This window comes from Papaver somniferum, chromosome 7 (assembly GCF_003573695.1).
Source record: "Papaver somniferum cultivar HN1 chromosome 7, ASM357369v1, whole genome shotgun sequence".
NCBI lineage: Eukaryota > Viridiplantae > Streptophyta > Magnoliopsida > Ranunculales > Papaveraceae > Papaver > Papaver somniferum.
This window is the reverse complement of record NC_039364.1, coordinates 113,609,986-113,629,135: the sequence shown is the minus strand read 5'-3', so window position 1 is coordinate 113,629,135 and position 19,150 is coordinate 113,609,986. Positions and strand designations below refer to the sequence as shown.

The 19,150-nt window shown below is 36.7% G+C and overlaps 1 long non-coding RNA gene across 4 annotated transcripts; it reads right to left on the bottom strand.

The window, feature by feature from the left end:
* Positions 1 to 12,602: 12,602 nt before the first annotated feature.
* Positions 12,603 to 18,542, bottom strand: LOC113298179. 4 transcript variants are annotated; one of them, XR_003334043.1, is made up of 8 exons: positions 18,204 to 18,542; positions 17,073 to 17,367; positions 16,142 to 16,398; positions 15,035 to 15,627; positions 14,365 to 14,610; positions 14,177 to 14,276; positions 13,114 to 14,073; positions 12,603 to 12,992 (listed from the first exon to the last, which is right to left on the bottom strand). It is a non-coding gene; the product is annotated as an uncharacterized LOC113298179 (long non-coding RNA). The 4 variants fall into 4 exon arrangements; XR_003334047.1 differs by having other exon boundaries at positions 14,377 to 14,610; XR_003334045.1 differs by having other exon boundaries at positions 16,142 to 16,388.
* Positions 18,543 to 19,150: the final 608 nt, after the last annotated feature.

Sequence of the window (19,150 nt, the reverse complement as noted above, 5' to 3'; positions counted from 1 at the left end):
TTGATCTTCCCTGATCCATATTTTATGTATTACTGCGAGGCTCCGTAAAGTGTCTTATGTTGAGCATAGAACGACCAAGTTGATTATTTTTATGATTAGCTATGTTGTTGTTCCGTTAGGTACTTTATGTCAAGCATGTTCAACTAAATTAATCATCTTGTTTGGTTATTTAGTTGTTGCTCCGTAAGTTTTCTTATGTCGAGCATGACCAATTAAATTGATTACTTTTGTGATTAGTTTGGTTGTGTATTTCGATTAGATTAATTATGGGTTCTCGTGTGATTAATCTAATTGTATGTTTTTAAGTCTCCATAAGTTCACTTATGTTGAGCATTTTTCGATTAAATTAATCATGAGTTTTCTTGTGGTTAGTTTAATTGAATATTTTTGGATTCAAATTCATACTTGTATGTGATTTGTTATGTCCAAAGAAATCCTTCTTTTCTTTCGAAATTAAGGTCGCTCTTGTTGTTCTTTCGGGAATGACATTTTATGGGGGAGAGTTCTTAATTGAACTTGTGCTTGATTATCAAATCTTTGTGGGGAGTGCGGTTGTGGAATATTATAGGGGTTATCTTGTATTTTTACAAATTCCTTGATGAATGCATTTAGCTTCGGCTTTATGATTGCATTTAAATAAGATGATATATTTTTGCTTTCTTTTGGTCAAGAAATGTCTCTTTCGGAAATTTCATTAGGATCCCGTTCTTGTACCTTTGCTAATTTTATTGACAAAAAGGGGGAGAATTAATATGTAGTTCACACTACAAATACAGATGGTTTTCGGATCATTATGTAAGGGGGAGTGGTTTCCATGTGAGATGGAGAATTGACTAAGGGGGAGTGATACATATCACCATAGTATTGTTGTTGAAGTTGTGATACAATTGTACTTTGACGTTGTGTACTGATACTATGACACTGTATAACAATGATTGAGAACTTTTGTTTTCTTGTTGTTATAGCTATGGATTTTCAACAACGATGATGCTGAACTTACAACCTTTGGGATCATTGGAGTACTTGGAAGTGACGAATATTTCAAGTAATGTTGAATATTAGGAGTATGGAATAGGAGCTACAAAAGTTAATTTATTTATTTTTTGTATTCCACATGTACTGATAGTTTTGTCACTAAAATTGGCAAAGGGGGAGATTGTTAGAGCATTGCTCGGTCGAACTCGCATAAGTTGTTATCTCAAGCATGTTTGTCAATGTTAGTGATCAAAACTATAAGTCTTGATTTCTAGTCTACTATAGCTAAGGTCTCGGACTAGGATAGAAAGTGTAGTTGAGCTCAAGAACTCCATGGCAATCATCATACAAGACGAAGGACTACTCAAGGAACCGGTGGATCTTCATCAACTAAAAGGTATGTGGAGACTTGAACTTATCTATCACTCAAAAGTCTATTTATCTCCTATCTTAAGACAAAAGTCGTTTTGCTATATAGACTTAGATTATACACATTTGTTATTCCGAGTCGGGTTTATCTCGCCAATCTATTTCTCGAAATATGTGTTGGTAAGCTTTCGCTTTATCCAAGTTCATCTTTACCTAGTGACAAAAGTCATAACAAGTTTCAATCACTTTGGAAATTGCTTACTTTGAAGAAAAATAGTTTGTGAATAACAACTATAGAATATCAACGTCCTCTAAGAATGTTCCAATGATTGAAATGAGAGTTTAGATTATATAACCATTGGAGGATATAAGCATTGTTCTGGAAATACATATACGTATAAGTCCTTATTCCTTGAAGCGAAGTTTGCGAACTTTGTTGATCAAGAGAACCGACATGGCGGCGTGAGCCAAGTCCGCGAACTCAGTCCGCGAACTGGTGGAAGTTCTCGACCCGAGAATTTCTGCTGGAGTTTGTGAACTCCGTCCGGGAACTTAAGTCCGTGAACCCAGTCCGCGAACTTGAGTAGGTTATATCTAAAAACGATGTTTGTGAACTTATTCTTATATAAACTAAGGAATGCAAATGCAAACCGTGGCTATATAGTCCATGAACCGATTCGAGTGAATCAAATCGTTTTTGCTTCGATTGTGTCTTGTGTAGTTACATAAGATTTCCTTGCAATTGACCAACTCTCTAACTAGTTCATTTGAGTCACTTAAACTAGTTATGGTGAAGAAGAATATGGTTGATATGAAAGTGATCATATGGCTAACCATTTGGTTGACTATTGTTGAACCAACAAATGTACAAGTTTGGGTACGGTTACACAAGCCTAGAATCGTGCAATTCATTTGTGTGTAACAAGCTAGTTTTTGATCTAACGGTTGAAAGATATTAGCTTGAATCTAAATAAGGTTTTCATCTAACGGTGAATATTGAATGCTTTGTTACCAAGCTAACATTGATTGCAAACTCTGATTTGAAAGACTATATAAGAGAGAACTCTAGCAACTGGGAAACCTAATTCCCACACCTTCGGTGTGATACTAGTTGTGCTAAACTAGAGTCGATAACCTTTGGTTTCTTCTTCTAAACCAGGTTAACGACTTAAAGACTTCATTGGGATTGTGAAGCCAGGCCGATACTACTTTCTCGTAGTTGTGTGATCTGATCTTGCTGTTTCTATCGTACGAGTACAATTGTAATAATTGGCTTGAGATTGATATCTCCGATAGGCAAGATATAAAAGAAATCACAAACCCTTCGTCTCATCGTTTGTGATTCCACAATATCTTTTTTCGCCGCGTCGATTAGGATCATTGTGAGGTGATTGATAATACTAGGCTGTTCTTCGGGAATATAAGTCCGGTTTATCAATTGGTTCCTGTTCACCTTGATTTATCAAAAAACGGAACAAGGCTCGTAGGTATATTCGTGGGAGACGGATTTATCTATTACCGTAGAATTTTTTGTGTGATACAAATTTGTTTATTAAAGTCTTCGACTTTGGGTCGTAGCAACTCTTGGTTGTGGGTGAGATCAGCTAAGGGAATCAAGTACGTAGTATCCTGCTGGGATCAGAGACGTAGGAGCATAACTGTACCTTGGATCAGTGTGAGATTGATTGGGGTTCAACTATAGTCCATACCGAAGTTAATTTGGAGTAGGCTAGTGTTTGTAGCGTCTTAATACAGTGTGTGCAATATGGACTAGGTCCCGGGGTTTTTATGCATTTGCGGTTTCCTCATTAACAAAATTCTGGTGTCTGTGTAATTTCTTTTCCGCATTATATTTTGTTATATAATTGAAATATCACAGGTTGTGCGTTGTTCAATCAATTAGAATACCCGACCTTTTGGTTGTTGATTTAAATTGATTGACACTTGGATATTGGTCTTTGGTACCATCCAAGTTATCTCTCTAGTATTTGATAAAGACTCGCAAATTTCTATTTGCTTGAGTATATATCAAATCGAGAGATTGAGATATAAACTCTTTGATATACTTTTTATCTAGATTGAGTCTGACTGTCTAGTTGATTCTCTAGAAAGTATATTAGAGTTTGTCCATACGGATTGCTAAGCGAAATATTGGGTGTGGTTGTTGTACCCCCAATTTTTCAATAGGGATCATTTGTTTTAGTCTCTTTGGCTCCTGACAAGGGTAACTAAGTTAATTCTGATCTTAGTTCAGGCTTGTCGAAATATAGGATTCGATTATTCAAGTATAGTCGATTCCTTGATAAGAAAAACTAGTTAACTAACCTAGTTTTTTTCTTATCTAAAAGAAGGCATGTTATTATATGAATAATTAGAACCTGATAAGAGAAATTGAGTTAATTTTGATCTCTTTTGAGTCTTATCGAATACAGCGATTATACATACATTGTGACTACTATTTTTCAGGCAATCTACGTAATATGAACAACTCATGGGATCATATACTAAGTAGTAAAGATACCTCAGGTGAAATGATACTCAGGTAAAAGAAGGTATTCAAGATGCAAGTTTCATAAATACGATAATAAGTTAAGTGTGTTGTAGTTTTGAAAGTGGTAGTAAAAGTTCGTTGCTCGGACTTGTAAAGATAATGGATTTTTAGATTGAAAAATATATATACAAAAATATTAACAATGGGTACGAGACTGAATTCCACTATTACGCAAAATTGATTGATAAATATTTTAAAACTCTATTCTATTCTTAAATCCTCTTTTATCTTTAATTCACTATCAATCATACAAATTCTCAAATTTTATTTGTAAACTTTAAGCATAGATTATCAAGAGATTTAACCAAGTATAACCTATCAAACTGAATAACAAATAATTAAGACAATCATTCAAATAATTTAAAACTCTGCAAAAGCAGCGATTAGGTGAATTATATAATTAAATGAAATAGTTACCCATTTATGTTGCGTGAATAGCTTCCTCCATTGCCTTGGTTACGAGGGAATTAGACGCTCATCATATTGGAAAACCTCTCAAAGAATTTCATTGATGCTCAAAAGTGTTTTACAATGAAGAGAAAGATAAGTAAATAGTATAAAACAGGATTCTGCGACCCACAGAAGGCGTCCAGAATCAACGACACAGATATAGTGATGTTGGTACAACGACTCAGTCGCGGAAAGGAGTGGAAAAGTGTCGCAATAAAGCGACAGTTTTTAACGACTTTCCTTCCTCGTCCAATGTTCTTCGTGTTCTTCAGTTCCAGCAGCAGCAGGAACTTCTTTACAGCGTCTGGTTCTTTGATTTTTACGTCTCTAACTCTCTCCCAACTCTCGACAGCCTCTTCCCAATGACCGATACTTGTATTTATAGTGTTTTGGAGCAAGAAATCCGACCATTGATTGCGTATATTTTCTCTTTAATTCGATTATTTTTTGCTGCCCAAAAATGAGAATACTTACCATTTATAGAATTTCCACACGTTAACTCGCTCCCAAAACGCTCCAAATTAGTTTCTTCATGCCTCAGAAGCTTTCCCGCACCTCCACATCACTCCATGCACAGCAGAAACACACTTGAGATCGCTTACAGTGCGTGTTGCTCTGTTTTGGTTTGGTGAATCGAACCAGGAATTTTAGCCAAAATTGACCGATTCCGTCACCCATACTGTGTTCCTCAACCTATATCACATCTATATACCAAAATTCAGCCATTGAATCGACCTAACACTACTTCATTTCTTCGATCGAAAATTCTCCTGTGCCGTGAACATTTTCCCCGCCAAAATCGATATTCAAATGAAGAAGAGGGGTGTCCCCCTATCCTGTCTTGGTGTCCCCTTAGTAATTTGGGCTGAAATAGTAATTCTTGGGTTGAAATAGTAATTTTTCAGGTTTCCTCCGGGACATTTCTGGGACGTTTCCGGGACATTTCTGGGGTGCCTTTAGTACTTTTCTCCGGGGTGTAAATCATCACTTTTTGAGCAACTCTTTCCATACAAGGGTATTTTCTCCAAAAACACCTAAACAAACATAAAAACACCATAATGAGAACAAATGGGTACTAATAAAATACATAAAAGAGATCAAAATAGACACATAAATGCGTCTATCAAATACCCCCACACTTATTATTTGCTAGTCCTCGAGCAAATTTTATTCTTGAAAAGAGACCGAGTTAATCTCGGGTGGGTTTATCAGAGGTGTACCCACAAAAACCAATACTCCAGACCCTAGCTATCTACGAAAAATCTTGGAAAGCACTAAAGAACCTCCTTGGTTGGCATACTTATTAATTACAGGAGGAAGTACCCTGACGCGAAATTCCAATTGTTGTATACGAGTTTGCACTCAAGCATACTAAAATTCATATAAGTGACAGAGCTCTACTAAGATAGTTTCACGATGGACATCATACTCGGAGTCAGACTAATCACATGAAAAGATTAAGAAGATGGAAAAAGAAAAATGTAGATGGTTGAAAAGCGAACGGTGTTTCCCATATCTGTCTGAAGGCCTCTGCCAAGATGAACCTAACCTAAATGACTGAGATACCAGTCTGACTAATATTAACACACTGGCATATACAAGGGAACCAGTGGTCAATAACTTAAATCTAGATCAACAAACTGGCAAATACAAGGGAACCAGCAGTTGACTACACATAACAATAACCATTTTTTTTTAATTTTTTTTTAACTTAACGGCATGAATAGATCTTTTTCATCCAAGCGCATGCTTCTTGTCAGCAGATTACACGATAGTTCCCACGTGTCCTGCATTCCACGCTTGCTTAGGCGACGGAAACAGGGAGAACACACGCATATTGCTATCCAAGTGTTAATACTTATTCTGATTGGTCTAACTGGTCCGGTCTAAATATTTTTTATTTATTTTTTTTTTTTGAAAAGGTAACTCAGTCACTCTATTTCACCCTATCAAAGGTAACAACTTGAATCGTGTGCCCCACCAAATCACTTGAAATAGAAGAAAACTAAAAATAGAAAGTGAAAAGGACTCGACGAGATATGGCGAAACTATCATGTTATTTCTAACACCTGAGCTCTGTGCTTTTATGAATAGACTCTATAGATGTTTCCATCTAGTCAGATTGGTTCCTCAGCTCCTAAAACAAAAATGTTTCCATCCACTTAGATTGGTTAGTGCTATCCTTAATAGGCGTAAATTTCTAGGCTCTGGAGTTTATTTATTGCAACTTAAAACTAACAAAAAGATTCTTCCCCACCCCCAAACTTAAATCTAACATTGTCCTCAATGTTCTAAAGATAAAATTAAAAGCATGAACAAGGAGAAACTGTTACCACTTGAAGAAAAAGAGTTAAGGAAAGATATTACCATGTTGCATGAGATTGGGTTACCTCCCAAGAAGTGCTAAGTTTAAAGTCTTCAGCCATACTTAGAAAAGGATTGGTCAACTCGAACCATAAAGTAACAGTCGAAATAACTGTGGGTCTTCAAAACCAAAAAGAGCTGACCATAGGAAACTGCAGTGAACCAAGAAAATGGACAAGAAAAGCATGCCGTTACCTAGTTTCCTGAAAACTATCGCTAATTGCGGTTCAGGTTCAGGTTCTATGAAAGGGTCTAAATAGAATATTTTCATTGGCTGCGTTGCGTTTCTTCATAGGTTGGATCCAAATTATTAGGTCCTAGAGTCTGGAAAAACTCAAATAAGAACTTGGAATCACAAAGTAATAACCTAAATAATTGCGGATCCTCTAAGTCAATCAGATATGACTTACAAAATTGACCACAATGAGAATAGTGGTCATTATTAAGCAAATGTGTCGATTCTAATTTCCTAAGGCATTTAGGTTTAGTCTCACAACTTAATATTCGACACATTTGGAATATAAACGTTCCCACAGTTGGAAGAAAACTATTTGGTGGGAAAACAAAGTCAATCTGGGGATCATATCCTGGGCAAACCACATCAACCAGAGGATGGGTTTCTAACGACTGAACTTCTTCCTGGATATCATTAGGTTCGGGAAAACGAGTATGAAGGTAATCTTGTAAAATTGTCGAGGCAGAGATATCAAGTCCTAAGTGACGGGACTTTATGAGAGTTAAAGGTAAGGCACTATGAAGGTGATAATCACCCCCAAACTTAGAGTTTTTAGTGTCTCTAGATAGACTACTAACAATCTCCCTAATTTCTGGATCATTAGATTCTTGAAAATGGTCAATTGATTCTTCTAATTTATTATCAGGTAGTGCATCTTTACTCATCCCTACGGGTCTATCTTCTTCTTCTTCCAAGACTATTGTTTCTGAGTCGCTAGACTCTAAAACAGTATTTTCTAAATGAACCCGTTCCTCTAAACCACTATCGGCTCCGTAATCAAAAGGAAAAACTACATCGTCTAAAACGGTGGTATCCCTAATCAAATCCTCGTCCTTTTGAATAGGTGAATAATCATAAAAATTATTTGGATTTGAACTAGAAATAATATAATCATTATAAAGCTCAATTGGATTAATAGATTCCTGATCACTATGCCTACATATTTCAGATTCTTCATTACTACTATCCTCATCATCATAATAGTACAAAGATGATTGAACCTTATCTAAATAAGTAGTGTCTTTTATTCTAACCTCGTCCTCTAGATTGGGAAAATATTCACTATTGATATCAAGGGTAGAATTGGAAACACTATTTTGGAAATTTAGATTAATTCGAGCAGCATTAGCTAACTGTTCATTTTCTGCCTCTAAACGTGCTTGAATTTCACTGAGCGTAACACTTATACGTTCACAAGTCTCATTGAATATCTTAGACCGTTGTGTACTCTCTTCTCTTGAACTAACTGCACGTTCATACTCCCTTCGAATTTGTTGGTAGGTTTCTTCTAGAGATTGAACAGGTTTAGAAATGTCATAATCAGGACTAGTTTTTAAGTAATTTTCCAAAAACGCATGACTAGTACTATCATATTCCTGATTTTCTTGCTCGTAAGACCAATTCGTGTGTGGATAGTAATTGGGCTCACTATGATATGAACCATAACCTTGAAAAGGTTGGCGTTCCCAACTACTATTCCCACCATGGTCATAAAACTGATGATGTCCATATTCAAATTCAGGTCGATACTCATTGTATTGGCTTCTATCATACCAGTTCGACATTCTTAATTGCAAGGGAATTCTACACAACCACAAACAAGGCCGACTCGACTCCACCAAAACAAACCTAAAGATTTCTAGCAAACAAAAAGCATGATGGCTCCACTTAGATTGTTTCTAGACCAGCTTCTATCTTTCGAAAGGGAATTCGTTGAAATTTGAGCAAACCCCTCTGGAATCAATCTGAGTCAAAGTAAGTTGAATTGAGGCGAGGGAAGCTCAGTGGAGCTTTGATACCCAAGGCCTCACCGCTATCACAAGGCGGCGCAGTCACGCATTCAACTCACAGAAACCATCATGAACTTTGAACTGTGCTTAAAGAGCAACCAATATTTTTCGAACGAGTTTCCTATTAAGATCGTTACCCTATAGGTCTCGTTCTATTCCAAATTTTAAAGCTTGGGTTCGCGTTAGGTTTCGTTTTCCTAAGGCGGGCAAGAAGGGAGCGGTGATGAAATCCGAGCCCTTATCTTGTTTAGGCCAGGCCTTGCCCTTTACTAGGAAAATAAAGACAGTCCGGTTCGTCCTCAAACAATTATCACCTTAAGGCAGACAGTAACCCGCTTGCAGGAGATTCGCGGGTGTTTCGATTAGACTTACCTCCCGTACCAGACGGGCGATGAACCGTTGTCGTCGACTCGGGCCACGACTCCTATGCCGTGTGCGAACCCGAGGGGCCGAGATGATATAGTAATCGTCGTCTTTCCCTGCACACAGTTTATATAATAATTTTTTTTTTAATAATAATACCCTTCCGTAGGGTTAAAAAAAACAAAGTCCAATTGTTTAACGTCCAAAGTCCAAAATAAATAAAAAAAAAATACAGTTTTCCTCACATACTCTAAAAAAATTACAAATTAAAAATTAAATCCTAAAATTGTCCTTTTTTTTCTTCTCTTTTCGCTTTTCGCTTTAAGATTTTTCCTCTCCAAGTCCTTAGTTTTCACTTTGAACCTGCAAAATAAAGACAAAAAGAAACGTAAAAAGGAACAAACAATTCTAAAAAAAATAATAAACCTAAAGAAAATAAATCAATCTATATACAAGTCCGCGTCGGCGCCGCCATTTTGTTGTAGTTTTGAAAGTGGTAGTAAAAGTTCGTTGCTCGGACTTGTAAAGATAATGGATTTTTAGATTGAAAAATATATATACAAAAATATTAACAATGGGTGTGAGAGGTAACCAAGACACTGGATTCCACTATTACGCAAAATTGATTGATAAATATTTCAAAACTCTATTCTATTCTTAAATCCTCTTTTATCTTTAATTCACTATCAATCATACAAATTCTCAAATTTTATTTGTAAACTTTAAGCATAGATTATCAAGAGATTTAACCAAGTATAACCTATCAAACTGAATAACAAATAATTAAGACAATCATTCAAATAATTTAAAACTCTGCAAAAGCAGCGATTAGGTGAATTATATAATTAAATGAAATAGTTACCCATTTATGTTGAGTGAATAGCTTCCTCCATTGCCTTGGTTACGAGGGAATTAGACGCTCATCATATTGGAAAACCTCTCAAAGAATTTCATTGATGCTCAAAAGTGTTTTACAATGAAGAGAAAGATAAGTAAATAGTATAAAACAGGATTCTGCGACCCACAGAAGGCGTCCAGAATCAACGACACAGATATAGTGTTGTTGGTACAACGACTCAGTCGCGGAAAGGAGTGGAAAAGTGTCGCAATAAAGCGACAGTTTTTAACGACTTTCCTGCCTCGTCCAATGTTCTTCGTGTTCTTCAGTTCCAGCAGCAGCAGGAACTTCTTTACAGCGTCTGGTTCTTTGATTTTTACGTCTCTAACTCTCTCCCAACTCTCGATAGCCTCTTCCCAATGACCGATACTTGTATTTATAGTGTTTTGGAGCAAGAAATCCGACCATTGATTGCGTATATTTTCTCTTTAATTCGATTATTTTTTGCTGCCCAAAAATGAGAATACTTACCATTTATAGAATTTCCACACGTTAACTCGCTCCCAAAACGCTCCAAATTAGTTTCTTCATGCCTCAGAAGCTTTCCCGCACCTCCACATCACTCCATGCACAGCAGAAACACACTTGAGCTCGCTTACAGTGCGTGTTGCTCTGTTTTGGTTTGGTGAATCGAACCAGGAATTTTAGCCAAAATTGACCGATTCCGTCACCCATACTGTGTTCCTCAACCTATATCACATCTCTATACCAAAATTCAGCCATTGAATCGACCTAACACTACTTCATTTCTTCGATCGAAAATTCTCCTGTGCCGTGAACATTTTCCCCGCCAAAATCGATATTCAAATGAAGAAGAGGGGTGTCCCCCTATCCTGTCTTGGTGTCCCCTTAGTAATTTGGGCTGAAATAGTAATTCTTGGGTTGAAATAGTAATTTTTCAGGTTTCCTCCGGGACATTTCTGGGACGTTTCCGGGACATTTCTGGGGTGCCTTTAGTACTTTTCTCCGGGGTGTAAATCATCACTTTTTGAGCAACTCTTTCCATACAAGGGTATTTTCTCCAAAAACACCTAAACAAACATAAAAACACCATAATGAGAACAAATGGGTACTAATAAAATACATAAAAGAGATCAAAATAGACACATAAATGCGTCTATCAAATATCCCCACACTTATTATTTGCTAGTCCTCGAGCAAATTTTATTCTTGAAAAGAGACCGAGTTAATCTCGGGTGGGTTTATCAGAGGTGTACCCACAAAAACCAATACTCCAGACCCTAGCTATCTACGAAAAATCTTGGAAAACACTAAAGAACCTCCTTGGTTGGCATACTTATTAATTACAGGAGGAAGTACCCTGACGCGAAATTCCAATTGCTGTATACGAGTTTGCACTCAAGCATACTAAAATTCATATAAGTGACAGAGCTCTACTAAGATAGTTTCACGATGGACATCATACTCGGAGTCAGACTAATCACATGAAAAGATTAAGAAGATGGAAAAAGAAAAATGTAGATGGTTGAAAAGCGAACGGTGTTTCCCATATCTGTCTGAAGGCCTCTGCCAAGATGAACCTAACCTAAATGACTGAGATACCGGTCTGACTAATATTAACACACTGGCATATACAAGGGAACCAGTGGTCAATAACTTAAATCTAGATCAACAAACTAGCAAATACAAGGGAACCAGCAGTTGACTACACATAACAATAACCATTTTTTTTTTAATTTTTTTTTTAACTTAACGGCATGAATAGATCTTTTTCATCCAAGCGCATGCTTCTTGTCAGCAGATTACACGATAGTTCCCACGTGTCCTGCATTCCACGCTTGCTTAGGCGACGGAAACAGGGAGAACACACGCATATTGCTATCCAAGTGTTAATACTTATTCCGATTGGTCTAACTGGTCCGGTCTAAATATTATTTTTTTTATTTTTTTTTTTTGAAAAGGTAACTCAGTCACTCTATTTCACCCTAACAAAGGTAACAACTTGAATCGTGTGCCCCACCAAATCACTTGAAATAGAAGAAAACTAAAAATAGAAAGTGAAAAGGACTCGACAAGATATGGCGAAACTATCATGTTATTTCTAACACCTGAGCTCTGTGCTTTTATGAATAGACTCTATAGATGTTTCCATCTAGTCAGATTGGTTCCTCAGCTCCTAAAACAAAAATGTTTCCATCCACTTAGATTGGTTAGTGCTATCCTTAATAGGCGTAAATTTCTAGGCTCTGGAGTTTATTTATTGCAACTTAAAACTAACAAAAAGATTCTTCCCCACCCCCAAACTTAAATCTAACATTGTCCTCAATGTTCTAAAGATATAATTAAAAGCATGAACAAGGAGAAACTGTTACCACTTGAAGAAAAAGAGTTAAGAAAAGATATTACCATGTTGCATGAGATTGGGTTACCTCCCAAGAAGTGCTAAGTTTAAAGTCTTCAGCCAGACTTAGAAAAAGATTGGTCAACTCGAACCATAAAGTAACAGTCGAAATAACTGTGGGTCTTCAAAACCAAAAAGAGCTGACCATAGGAAACTGCAGTGAACCAAGAAAATGGACAAGAAAAGCATGCCCTTACCTAGTTTCCTGAAAACTATCGCTAATTGCGGTTCAGGTTCTATGAAAGGGTCTAAATAGAATATTTTCATTGGCTGCGTTGCGTTTCTTCATAGGTTGGATCCAAATTATTAGGTCCTAGAGTCTGGAAAAACTCAAATAAGAACTTGGAATCACAAAGTAATAACCTAAATAATTGCGGATCTTCTAAGTCAATCAGATATGACTTACAAAATTGACCACAATGAGAATAGTGGTCATTCTTAAGCAAATGATTTTCATTGTTGGTATCATCATTGTCTTCGGGATGGACAGGAACAAGTAGTACTGTAGGTCAACGATCTGCATTCACGATCTCTAAGTGGAGCTGTCTTAACAAATGTGTGAGTCTTAAACCATCCATGATCATGCAACCTGTAGGTCTCGTTGGGGAAACCACTCTAGCACCATGTTCCCATAACTGTAGACGTCAACATAAGTCAGACCTCGCAACCCATTCCATGCTCTTCGTATCAGTAAGAATTTATGAAGTGAACACGTCAATCTACGAAATTAAATACTAAAGTGAGAAAAATGTCTACCTGGAGCAGCATAACCAATTGAGCCAAAACTTCTACCTGGAGTAGCATAACCAATCGAGCCCCTTATCCCGACCAAAGTACTGTTCGTATGGGGTTCAGATTCAACACCGATGATGACCCCACCAAGAAACTTTCCTGATCCGAAATAACAAACATGACCCTTCATGTTATCGTCAAGTAAAGTAGTATCTGGCTTTAGATCACAATGAGCAATTGGAGTTTGACAATCTTGATGAAGATAATCTAGTGCAGAAGCAACATCAATGGATACATTTAGTCACTTCATAAACCCCAGTGATGTTCTCGCTGACCTTTGAAGTTGCAGCTGTTGGATGCAACCAATTATCAACATTTCCATTTGGCATGAACTCGGAGACTAGAGCTATGAATTCATTTCCTTTAAATCAATACTCGAGCAACAAATCGGCATCTTCACTAGATTTCGATGCTGAATGCATCTCATTGCTTCACATTCATCCATGAAACTTTTTGAAGCTCCTCGTCTTTGAAGGTCTAGTACTTTCATGCAACACCTGACGGTGCCACTTGGTTTAGTACTAACAATTCCTTGTAAACAGATCCATAACTTCCAACTCCAAGTAAATTTTCTGTGGAGAACCCATCTTCTTTGCATGAATTGTCTGTGCCCCTCTTGCCCTATCTTTCACTTCTTCAGATTTGGTGGAGAAAAAATATGGGCATGAAACTCCATATTTCCACTCTGGAGCTTCCATGTAAGCATCACTCACAGGTTGTTCCTTAAGCTAATCCATGCTCAACTGAGACTCAAAATAATCCACGTCCCGAAGCCTCCCTATTTCCTGAATTTCCTCTAATCCATGCTCAGCTGGTAACAGATTATCATCCACCCAAGAAGGTAATTTCTGGAAGGCCATCATACATGGATCTACAGCTCCTTTAAAACTTCCCAATCCTAGAACTTTGAACATCAATTACTATCTGCAGGAGTCAAATGGCAGCAAATTTAAGTTAACATACAGGGTTATTAGGGAAAATGCTCGATAAATGAATTACATAACTAGATTTAAAAGCAATCACTCACAGTTACTGGGTCACTAATCAATTCATTCCATTCCTATGGGGTCCACGTGCTTTCCAACTCTTTCATTCGGTGACACTGATGGCATTCCAAGAGAGATTATCTGGCCAAACAGATACGCCAGATAATAAGATGTCAACCAAATATTGAAATGGAAGAAGGGGTAAATGGGTTATAATGTTATATGCTACCTCTTTCTTCACCTTGACTCACACCTAATCCCGTCAAAAAGATGCATCTTCCCCTGCTCCAAGAGGGAAACTGCTAATGTGCCCATGATGGAGGCCTCTTCCTCAGGACTCACTGGAGATTCGATCTGTCTTAGACCTTTCTACCGGTCATCAGCTTGTATGAAACCAAGAAATGTATCCACCAATTCTCTTATCCCACAAATGCTCTTACTGATTCCCCTTGATTCGGTGCAAGAACAATACCACCTGAAGCACGCTGAAGAAGATCAGCTTGGTGTGCGACAAATGACGAGGTATAAGCACACACAAAATGTTACATAGATGAAGTCATACAAAACCTTATAACAAACCTTAAATGATATACACAATAAAAGCTACAGCAATGCATACGAAATATTTCACATGATTCTTTCTTTTACACTTGTTCACTCTAGCTCTATTCTTTCTATGGTACTCTAGCTCTAAATCAGATATTAATCTACAAAAAGCCTGTTCTCTCTATGCAACTTTGATTAGGCTTGTTATTTCATCTTGACAGATTAAAACTATCTTAGTTGAACCCTAAAATGTCAATAATACCCCCAAAAAAAAAAACCACAGGTTCAAGTAATGCTGAAGAATGCAGGATAATAACAAGAAACCAAAGTAGGCCACAAATGAATCAGCATACCCTGCACTGCATAAACCACGTTCCAATTATCACTAGCAGCAAGACTTCCTGAATATTATTCTGCTTAGCTCATTCTACTGCATCCTTGCAAGAGACGTGTATGTTTGGTGCCCGGTGTGAGATCAAGAGTCAAGTTCAGGTTACCTGAACTTGACTCTTGATCTCATTTCAAATTGTTCTCTTGACTTTTATCAATATGTGCAAATTTATTTGGTCAGAGTAGAAGGAGATATGCCAGTTTCCGAGGCAGCAGTAGCATAGGTACCACCAGCAAGTATTGCAGGTCTCCTAGAAGATACAGTGATGGAATTTACTTGATGCAATGGTTTTGAAGCATCTGTGCCATCTCCTTCTTCGTTCATGTTGAAAAAAGGCAGGTTCCCTAGTTTTGAGCTCATTCAATCGATCAAGCACAATAAGCTAAACACTGTTATCAGTCTGTGGTTTCGGTGTTGACAGCACAATCATATTACTGCTTTTTTTCGTTGCTTCAACCTTTGCGACGACATCGCTTCCTTCTAATGCTTGTTTGATTACATTAGCTAGTGTCGGTGTTCCCTTGTCGAAATGAATCAACTACAAGATTTCTCCATCTATGAATTTAAAACATTAAAAAAAAAAAAAAATCTCTGATCAGATCTCAATCATATTAACCCCTAATTTTACAAAATCTTTCTGCAAAAAATGTTTGCTTCCACTAACAACCTTCATACCTAACAAAAACGAATCAACTTACTACAAAAAATATCCATTTCTTTTCTAAAAATCTACACAATCAGTTTTGAATCATCTGATTAAACTAACACTAAATTCACTAACACCTTTCAAAAGCTGTGGAATTTTCAGTATCAGCATTCAAAACCTAACAAAACTTAATCAAATAGAAATCAAAAGATACCTTGTAATACGAATACGCTAAGAAAACATTCAGAGTTTCAGGGTCACTAATCAATTCAATTCATTCCATTCCTTTGGGTCCACATACTTTCGAACTCTTTCGATGGGTGACATTGATGGCATTCCAAGAGAGACTATATGGCCAAATAGATATACCAAATACAACTTTTTTGAAAAGGAAAAAGGGGTAAATGTGTTGTATGTCAGTACCTCTTTCTTCACATTGATTCGCATGTGATCCCATCGAAAATGTGCACCTTCCCTGCTCCAAGAGGGGAACTGCTATAGTGTGTCCATGACGGATGTCTTCTTCCTAAGGACTCGCTAGAGATTCGAACTATCTTTAACCTTTCAACTGGTCATTAGCTTGTATGTATCTGAAACCAAGAACCGTTCCACCGATTCTCTTATCCACAAATGCTCCCATTGATTCCTTCAGGTGCAAGAATAATACCACCTGAAACACGCTGAACAAGATCAGCTTGGTAAGGGACAAATGGTGGGGTATAAGCACATACAAAATGTTACATAGATGAAGTCATATGAAACCGAAAATGTAACAGCAGATTATACACACTAAAAGCTACAGCAATGTATATGTAATATTTCACATGATTTTTTCTTTTACACTTGTTCACTCTAGCTCTATTCTTTCTATAATACCAAGGATCTAAGTCTTAAATTAATCTATAAAAAGCCTGTTCTCTCTATACAACTTCGATTAGGCTTGTGATTCCATTTTTACTGATTAAAACTATCTTACTTGAACCCTAAAATGTCAACTATATATACACAAATAAAACCACTGATTTAGGTAATGCTGAAGAATGCAGGATAATAACAAGAAATCGAAGTAGGTCATAAATGAATCAGCATACCCTGCACTGCATAAACCACGTTCCAATTATCTCTAGCAGCAACATTTCCTGAAGGAGGAAATCTTTTATTTTGTTCTTTAATTTTAAAAAGTCTATTAGTCTGACATTTTATTGTGTCCCAGTCTTTAGACAAAGACTTTTCCCTGTGATCTTGAGTCTTGACATGCATGAGAAGTGATTTTTTCCCCACATAACAGATTAATTACATCTGATCATTTCCTTGCATTAAAAGGTCAATATGGTTAACTTAAGCTTTTACTAACCTGTTTTGCCTTGTGCAGTGCATTCAACTTAAGCTTTTACTAGCTTCATTATTGGTTCTTCTACTTCATTACCCAACCACCACCCCATCAGTTTTAAAGCTTGGTCTGCTCAATCCCCAACCTTCTCTTGCAAATTTCTTCGCTCGCACCATGCCTCTAGGTAACTGGAGTGGAGTTGTACCCTTGAACCCACAGGCACAACTACTATTTAATTTAAAGCCCCCCATTAAGCAGCTCTAGTGACTGACAGATGAGTAGTAGTAGTAGTGATCTTTAATATTCAAAAGTACCTGCACTAGAGAGAGAGATATTTTCGTACATATTAGCAAAGAAAAAATGTACCACTAATAACTAATAATCCAGGCTTCTGACTAGCTTCCATCCAGTTCAAGCTTCGGTCGAGATTTTGAACTGTAAAAGTCACTTTGGTTTCCACACAAATTACCAGTTCAACCTATCTAATGGGACATCGAGAGACTAGAGAAGAAAAAAGTGGTTTTTTCCACTAAACATATTCTAATTCGTTTACAAATGGATTAAAAATTACATAGTATTCATAGATGGACTTGATTTACATGGTACATTTTCCATTACAGATTGCTTGCAAATCAAACAACAGAAATCTACGAACATTACGACTAAATTCCATTTGAAAAGGGCTAATCTAGTCTTTGTCTATTTCAAAACCCAAGTTTCAAATCAAGTCCTTGAATTCAAGATTTCTATGATTACCCATTTGATTAGGATACAGCTTAAATCTAAAGAGAGACTAAGCTAATAGTAATTGGGCGGGTTAGTCCCTATAAAAAGCCTGTTGTCTCTACACAACTTTCATCTTGACCGATTAAAACAGTTTCTATGATTACTATACAGCTTAAATCAAAGACGCAAAAGAGAGACTATTAAGCTAATAACAATTGCGCGAATTAGTCTCAGTAAAAATCCTATTGTCTCTATACAGCTTTGATTAGGCTTGTCTATTTCATCTTGACTAATTAAAACACTAAGTTAGTTGAACCCTAAAATGTCAATAATACACAAATAAAACCACTGATTTTAAGTAATGCGGACCAGGATCATCAAATTAGATCAACAATGAAAGGAGCTGAAAAGAGATGAGGAGGTGAATACCCGTTTGTGATCGAAACGAGTCATTGAAAAGTAGAAAACTCAAGTTGGAACTGCGCACTGCACATAAGCTGTTTCTTAGATTCTCATTTCAAATTGTTCTTTTGATATTTATTACCTGGTGATCACAAGAAGAAGAACCTTTGAATGATGATTAGAATGCCTGAGTTTTTACGATTAGCTGCTTCTGAGATTCAGTTGATGAAAAGATTCATTATAGTTTTTTCAGGTATGAAATCGGATCCACTCCTGTCCTGATTTCTCTCTCTACGGAAATGATACAAACAAGGTCTTTCTTTTTGCCTCGAACAAGGTCAAAGCATCTCCAATGGTGGGCGCAAAAAATCATACGCGGAAGTCTATTTAAGATTTTTATTCACGAGATTTTACATATACAAATTTAGGACTCCATGGTTAAAAAACTATCTCCAACACTGTCCTTCAAATATTTTATATGATACAATCTTTAATCGTTTATCTTTACTACAACTAATTTCTAAAAAAATAAAATAATTGAAAATATTATGTGAAGGTGAAAGAAGGTGTAAATAAAACTTTCTTTAACCAATCCTGTTACGTGACCGCTTTTTCTGAGGTGGCAACGACCTGGTGGAGAGAGAAACCAATTGCCACTACCACGTCACAGTAATTAAAGATATAAAATAAATCGTCAGCCTTTGGATTCAACGAACGGTCAAGATCAGTAACATATAATAAATTTTCGATATATTTCTTTTATCTTCTCATCTTCTTCTTCACAGCAAACGAAAGGTTTGAATCCTTGATTTGATTTCTAGTTCCCTAGTTTCAGTAATATCAGAAGGTTCATGGGTAATCCTCGAGATTCCTTGTCAAATTTTTATTTTAATTTTGAGGATTATTATTAATAATCAAAACTAAATGACCAATCAATCAGGTTTTTACAAATACGTTTCTTCATCGATCAAATC